General features: G+C 40.9%; 1 pseudogene across 1 annotated transcript; it reads left to right on the top strand.

Annotated features, from left to right (window-relative positions):
• The first annotated feature begins 208 nt into the window (after positions 1 to 208).
• LOC309801619 (ferritin light chain-like) lies at positions 209 to 1,582 on the top strand (annotated as a pseudogene). Its single transcript has 2 exons — positions 209 to 234; positions 1,058 to 1,582. The product of its transcript is annotated as a ferritin light chain-like (transcript).
• The last annotated feature ends 6,517 nt before the right edge of the window (positions 1,583 to 8,099 follow it).

Consider the following 8,099-nt stretch of genomic DNA (forward strand, 5'->3'; position numbering starts at 1 on the left):
AACCTGCTGGTGGACGCTTTGGCCAGCTGACAATGCAGATATTTTCAAACTTTAAGGTGAATAAAAATCATATGGAGGGCCTGTTATAACAGAGATCACTGAGCCCCTCTAGAGTTGCTGATTCCATAGGGCTGGGATAGGGCCCTAAAACTTGAATATCTGACACATTATCAGGGGACGCTGGTAAAGCTGGTCAGGTTGTTACCGAATGCAGGTTCATGTGTCTGAAGCCCAGTGAGGCCAAACAAACCTAAAGGTTAGAGTCTGGAGAAGAGAAAGGTTTATTGCAGGATCGAGCAAGGAGAGGGGTGGTCCATGTTCCAAAACCCCTGAAATCTCCAAAGGATTTCAGCAAAGCATTTTTAAAGGCCAGGTGAGGGAGGGACATCCCAGGGCATGTGATCAGCTCGTGCACAATCCTCTGACTGGCTGATGTTGAGGCCACAAGGCAGGTAACATTATCCATCCTTAGGTGCCAGAAGGTCTGGGGGCTACATGCTCATGATCATCAAAGAGTTCATTTCTTCCATTGGGTGGTGGTTTTTAGCATCTGAAAACTCAAGAAATATGCCTGAGATACTATTATCTGAGTACTTCAGAGAGAAACTACAATAGAGGATATGGGGGATGGGTCTGTCCTAGGAAGGCCCCATAGGGTACTGCTTGGTTACAAGGTGACCATACTTTGAGAACCACTGCTCTAGTGGCTTGGAATGTTAAGAAAGTAATGGAAGAATCCCTTCCCAGATCTAGATTCTAGTATCACCAGCTATTTTGGTGGGAGGAAGGGTAAGTTTTGTCCTTGCTTGGACTTCTTGTTCATTTATATCAAAGCCTATTTGAGGCAGTGCATTCGGCAGTCCTGCAGATCTGTCTTTTGCTTCAACAGTGTTTGGAATGAACAGACCCAGGGACGCTCCTTGCTCCAGCCCCCGACCACCCTCCAACCTTTCTTCCTTTCGCAACCTTTGGAATCAGACACTCAGCTATCCTCAGCCTCCAGGACAGGCCAACACCAGTTTTTGAGCTTAGCTCCTTATCACTGATCAACCACGAGTTCCCAGGTTCGTCAGAATTATTCCACCGAGGTGGAAGCCGCCGCCCACCGCCTGTTCAACATGCATCTGTGGACACTTACCTCTCTCTGAGCATCTATTTCGACAGCAACAATGGGACTCTGGACAGTATGGGCCACATTTTTTGCCAACTGGCTGAGGAGAAGTGTGAGGGCACCCAGCGCCTCTTGAAAATGCAAAATCAATGCTGCGGCCGCGCCCTCTTCCAGGATGCACGGAAGCCTTCTCAGGATGAGTGGGGTAAAACCCAGGATGCTGTGGAAGCCGCCATTCTTAGGGAGAAGAATCTGAACCAGGCACTATCGGATCTGCGCGCCCTGGGTCCTGCCCGTGCAGACTCCCAGCTCTGTGACTTCTTGGAGAGCCACTTCCTGGAGGAGCAGGTGAAACTCATCCAGAAGATGGGCGACCACCTGACCAACCTCCGCAGGCTGGCTGGTCCGCAGGCTGTGCTGGGCGAGTATCTCTTTGAAAGGCTCACCCTTGAGCCAAACAGGAGTCTCTGAAGTCCAGCCGCATCTGAGGAGACCCTCTGGCGTCAGAGCTTCTGCCTGAAGCCCCGCTCTGCAGCCACTAGGCAGCTTTGTAACCGCCCTGGAGCCCTCTCCCAAGCCTTGGACCAAATGGAAACAGTAACGCTTTTTGCAGAAGGAAAAAAAAGCCTATTTGAAATACAAACAGAATAAAGCGAAAAAAAGAAATATATACATATATTCACGTTCTTTTAACATATGAATTGCCCCACTTTATCTGTGTGAAATAAGTTTGTTCCCATTATTGGGCTGGTTCTCAAGCTTTGCTGCTCGTTTGAATTACCTAAAGAGCTTGGAAGAAAAACATTGGTGTCTGGGTCCCAGCCCCAGAGATTTTGATTCAGTAGGTCTAGGGAGGAGCCTGGGCACGGGGAGGTCTCAGAGTTCCCCAGGTGATTCTAATGTGCAGCAACTTTGTGAACCACCTCTTGGCTTCAATGCAGCTAGTGATCAGATATTAAATCTAAGACACATGGACTACTAGTGCGTGAGCTCTGTTGCTAGGTGTATTCCATTTTCTTCCTCCTGGAAGATTCGTGCCAGGGAAAATGATTGATAGTTGTGTTACTTCTCTGAAATGGATGGAAATTTCCAATTAGCGTGAACAGGGGAGGGTGAATGGGTGAATGCAATAAGGTGTATCATTTACGTATTGCCCTATGTGTATGGCTAGAAGCTTTTGCAACTGAGGTCTGCCCTACTTTTCATGCTAATGGTAATGCTTGTCCTCCTAATGCAGCTGTAAAGCTTATAAGCCCATAGGTAGACAGCATCACAAAATATTTACCCCTCCCCACTGGCCCACTCTCAAGCTTCACTCCCCTTCCCCAATACACAAATGTGCATCAATGTGCTTGAGACCAATATCAACATACTGACCTTCAATTCTTCTACTTTGCAGCTTCCCTCTTATCAGGAGATGTCAGCATTTAGTGCAAGGACAAATGCTTGCCTCTTGAGGAGTAATGTAGACAAAGCCTCCAAGAGACAAATAGGCCTCAGGGAGGGGGAAAAAGTCTTTCAAAAAGGTTGATGCCCAGAGGAGGCATTTTCAGTCATCTCAGCTTAGAGGTCAAATATCCAAAATTAAAAAGGTTAAAAAAAAGAAGAAGAAAGCAAGGAAGAAAAGAAGGAAACAATTTTCTTATCTCATAGTAATAAGGCAGTTTTCCTTAAAAAAAAGACTTAAGCCTTAAATTCTCTTTCCTAATCAAAATGTGCTTTTCCATCTTTAGACTATTCCTCTTATATCCTGTATTATTCATGATGTTTAATTCTTGAAATAGCACATGGCTGAAAACAGAAGCTAACTTCTTGTTCACTATGAATTAAATCTTCTTTTCCTAGGACCCATCTACAATGTACAATTTGGGGTTGGCCAACATAATTATTTTCTCTGAAATACGTTACAGCATTTTGCCTTTTCAATATATACTTATACAATACATTGTTAACACAACATACTTAATATAGTCAATATAGTAAATACAACTGTAACACACATGATATGATGCCACTTTGGTGATTTTCTTCATCCATGTAATTCTGAAATTTGACAGTATAGTTTTCATATTCTAATGAGCTGAGTATTACCTTTGCAAGGATAGAAAAATAAAATAAATTCATAATATTCTTGTGTGGTTTGCCCCTGGGGTGGATTACCCTAATGGGGGGATATTTGAGCCTTTCCCTAAGTCATTAAAAATCCTCCAGCGAGCAGCCCCTTGTCCTCTCCAGGGAGTGGGGGGAAAGGATCTTTAATCATAATAATCCTGGGGGGAGAAATCTCGGAAATAAGACATCTGCTTCTGTGCCTTGTTGTTTTGCAGAATAGCAATGATTGCCTTAGCAGCTTCTATTGCCATATGTATACAATAAGTAAATGAACAGAAAATTGAATGAACGCATAAAAGAAGGATAAACCCACCCAGCTTAACAAACCCACTCTCTCACCTGCTGTGCCCCGAAACATGAAAGAAAGAATCACGGGATCATAAGGATTAATAAAATAACAGTCTCTGTTAACAATATTGACAGGAGGTATAAGGATAATTTGTCTGATGTGGGACCAACAGCTTAACTAACTGCTTAAATCTTTTTTTTAAGGGCAATTCATTCATTTATTGTTTAAAGATTGCAAGACAACATCTGAATTTTTGTAGCATAATTTAAATGTTTTACAGAGTAAAACAGAGTATAAGCAGAGTATAATAGCAAAAACAATTAGTTTCCAGTAATATCTGTATCTCTATTCAGAATTAAGTCTTCCACAGACATGTAACCTGGAAACAGAAGCCTGTTACAATAAGCAAAGCTTCAACGGAGTGGCTACTTTTCGGGCTAGGGAAAGGTTCATCCCTATAGGAGGATGATGTGCTATGTAAAATGGCTGCAAGGTCACAGCCTTGAGGGCGTTGGAAGTCTAGTATCCTATTCCACATTAAGTAGTTCGGGGAACTTCAAACGTCCGTTCATCTGCAACCAAGCTGGCAACCTTTAACTGATATTTCAAGCAGGTAAGAAATAAATGAAAAGAAATCCCTACATTGATGTTCCTTGATTTACACTGTTAAATGGTTCATTAACATGTAATTCTGGCTAAGAATTACATTTGAGACTCCTTGCTCAGATTTTGGTTAACAGTACAAATCTTTCAGAAATTCATGTTTTCATTAATCAATAATTTGTCAGCTAGGATACCGTTCAGGCATCAGCTGCAACTTCAAAATAGGTGCACTGCCTCAGCGCTTTGGAAAGACATAATCTAAAACACTAATAGCAGACAAAATATCTGTTACTAGACAGCATGTGTGCAGGACAGCAAGACAAAAACATATTCATATGTGCCACGGACCAGCCTCAGAAAGAGGATTTCACTGCCCAGGGTCAGAAGGGACGGGGTAAGGAACTGAAGTAGCACCGACGAATGGGGTCAGAAGGACCAAGACAACTGATGGTTGCAAGGCAAGTTTTATTATGCTACAGTTGCAGATTATATAGACTAGAAAAGGGAAGGTTGCCAGACGGTGGTTTACATTATCTAATGACTGTCTCGGCTCAAGGTTAACTTCCCTGGGAGAAAACCCATAAACCCAGAATCATCCAAAATAACCTGCACGTGCAGGGTGGAGACAGATTTGCTTGTCTCATTTTACATTCTTTTTGATTTCTGGGCCCTGGTGATTTATCTCCCATGGAATGGAACAAGGAGGGGAACAAGTAGGGACAGTCCCTTCGAGCAGCGGTGGCATGCCTGGCATGTCTGTAGCCTGCTCTCAAGGCTGACTGCTTCCCACAGGTCCCCCTTTTTTATTTTTTAAGTTTTGCTGCAAAATAATTCCATGAACCTTAGTGCCGAGAGTAGTATACTGTTGCATCAGGATACGAAACAGACATGAGAAGATTATTATCAATAGTAGGCAAATTATGGCCAGGGTAATAAATCCTGACAACCCTCTAGTAATCCACGACTAAGGGTTTAACCACTTTAAATGATCCAGTAAAGTTTGAATTACATCTTCTGGTGAAATATCATCAAGATGTGCATTTTGTATATCCTGAATTTCAGCATTTAATTTCTTAAGATCAAGACTAATATTATCTGACCAAACACTCAGCAGATGCATTTTTACTTCTTCCCATTCCCAAACACAGTCATTGTACTTGTAAGGAATAACACAAATCCACGTATACTTTGCATGATAAGCTAAACGCATCCTCAATTTTAATGCTGCCATCTGATCTCCAATCCTCAAAATTGCGTTTTTAAATTCATCTAACGTGTTATTAATCTGTAAATCTATGTGACTTTGTAAAGATTAAGCAAGACTGGTATTTTGAGATAATTGATTAGCAAAGTGAGCATGATTAATACTCTGTGAAAGAGCAAGACAGGCAGTAGCCGCGGTAGCAGACAGAGCAGCCAAGGCAAGTAAACTTACTATTAGCCACCCAATAAAGCGTCTCCTTCTCTGCAAGGCTTTGGAGAGTTCCACCCATGCCTGTACTCCAGTATCTTCATACCAAGGTTCTCTCAGATGTACAGGCACCATAACATATATGGGTTGCCTTAGTATAAGCACAGATTGTGTTCCTGCAGAAGGGAACATACAACTGCTAAAAATACAATGAACACAGCTAATATTATATCCTCCTTTGGAAGAATTACCAATGTTAATAGAACCAATTAAAAGTGTATATGGAGGAGCAACACAAGTTATAACAGGTGTATTGGAATAAGTTAGAGCTAGTTTCCATATATCCCAGTTCTTTTGAAATGTGATAAACCTATCTATGATGGGAATAGAAGAGATAAGAATTGACCCCTTGGTATGATCTGTAGTACACCATATTTGGTTATTATTCCAAGATGCATTGCAACATTCAAAATTGGATCCAGCAAAGTTAATGGTCATAAAAGGAGGAAATTGAGTTTTTGATTTTCTGTTAAGAATAGTAACTTTATGTCCAACTATAAGTATCCCTTGTCCTCCAAGTAAATGCTTCATACAGAAATAATTTCCTGAATCTTCACCTGGAACCTTGGCTATAGTAATAGCGGAATCCCAAAGTGGTGAGGCATATGAGATTCGACCTCTAATATTAATAGCTTGCCCATTTTTATACCAAATGATGGTATCCTTAAGATCCTCTCGTCGGCTGGTAGCCGGGCCTGTAAGAGTAATGTTGGTTCCTGTAAAATGAAGGTTCATGAAAGCAAAACAGTGTAATAAATGAGTGATAACATGTTTAGTAGCTTCTCGGGTCTGTGCTGTAGCACAGAGGAAACCAGAATAAGTATCAATAGTGACATGAACAAATTGTAATTTCCCAAAAGACGGGATATGAGTAACATCCATTTGCCATAAATGACTAGGTGATAATCCACGAGGATTAACACCATAATGTGGAACAGGAAGGTGAGGTAAGCACTGTGGGCATTGCTTAACAATTTGTCGGGCGGCTTCACGAGTAAGGGAAAATTCTTTGTGTAACGTAGCCTCCGACTGATGGTGTAAAGCATGCGATTGCTGTGCTGCTTGTGAAGCAGTTTGATCATAACTTACCATAATATGAGGGTGTCCAGGACATGGACCATGAGTATCAACAGTATGAAGATAATGAATGCAATACCTTAGCCATTCTTGACAGCATGACGAACGGAAAGGAGGAGGATGGTAAATTGGGATATGTCCTGCTTTAGGGAAAAGAGATTGAGGAGGAAGAGGAACTTTAACTTTATTGTTGGGAGGAAAACGCACAGGATAAAGATCACGTGTAGATCGAGTTAAAACATCTGCAGTCGCATTAAGTTTAGACAATGGACGAGGCAAGTTAGAATGAGCACGGATATGCAGAGCTGCAACACGACCAACGTGGGAACCAATAAGCTGTTGAAGCAAACGAAAAGAGGATGATAATTCAGGGTCATTAGTATGTCCTCTGGTCGCAGTCTCCAGAAGAAATAATAAGCTGATAAGATATTTACTATCAGAAAACAAATTAAAAGATATAGAAGGCAAATGTTTAAAAGCCATAATGACAGCATACAGTTCAACACGTTGAGCTGAAGTCAAGGAAGTTTGTTTAATGAGTTTGGTTCCGTTGTCAATGATTACAGTAGCCACTCCTGAAGAAGAACCGTCTGTAAAAACCAAAGGTACATGAGGAATAGGCTGTTGCCTAATTATAGAAGGAAAGATATAACAGTTAAGTTTGTCGAATTGGATCAATTTATCAGCAGGGTAATGGCATTCCAAGGTACCTGAAAATCCTGCAAGAGCAAGACCCCATTCATTACTATGTTGAAAAAGCCAATTTTGTTGACCAACTGAATAAGGGATAATAATTTGAGAAGGTTCTATACCCAGAAGTTGTAAGCATCTAGTTCTACCTTGCATTATTAGTTTACTACTAAGTTCAAAATAAGGGTTAATAACCTTAGAGGATGTAGTTTTCATATGAATCCATTCAATAATTCCAACAGTTTGCCATAAGATGGCAGTAGGTACAAGAGGTGTTGGACAAGCAATTAAAGAAATTGGCAGGTGAGTATGCATTCGAGTTAACTGTGCAGAGCTGATAGCTCTATTAACTATTTGTAAAGCTTGAAGTGCTTCTGGAGTCATAGAGCGTGAAGTAGAAGGATCTGAGTCACCTTTAAGAATATCAAACAAAGGCTCTAATTGAGCAGTAGTAAGTTTTAAGGAAGGCCTTGGCCAATTAATATCTCCAAGTAATTTTTGAAAATCCTTTAATGTTTTTAAATTATCAACTCGAATTTGCAGTTTTTGAGGCCTAATGGTAGTGTTATCAATATATTTTCCCAAATAGAAAAATGGAGATTGTCTTTGAATTTTTTCTGAGGCAATGACCAAGCCAAATGATTGTAAGGATTGTTGTAAAAATTGAAAAGCAGTCTCTAATAAAGAAATATTATCTGTGGCTAAAAGTATATCATCCATATAATGTATGAGATATAACGTTGGAA

This window comes from Mesoplodon mirus, assembly GCF_964341445.2.
Source record: "Mesoplodon mirus genome assembly, contig: SUPER_3_unloc_1, whole genome shotgun sequence".
Taxonomy (NCBI): Eukaryota; Metazoa; Chordata; class Mammalia; order Artiodactyla; family Ziphiidae; genus Mesoplodon; species Mesoplodon mirus.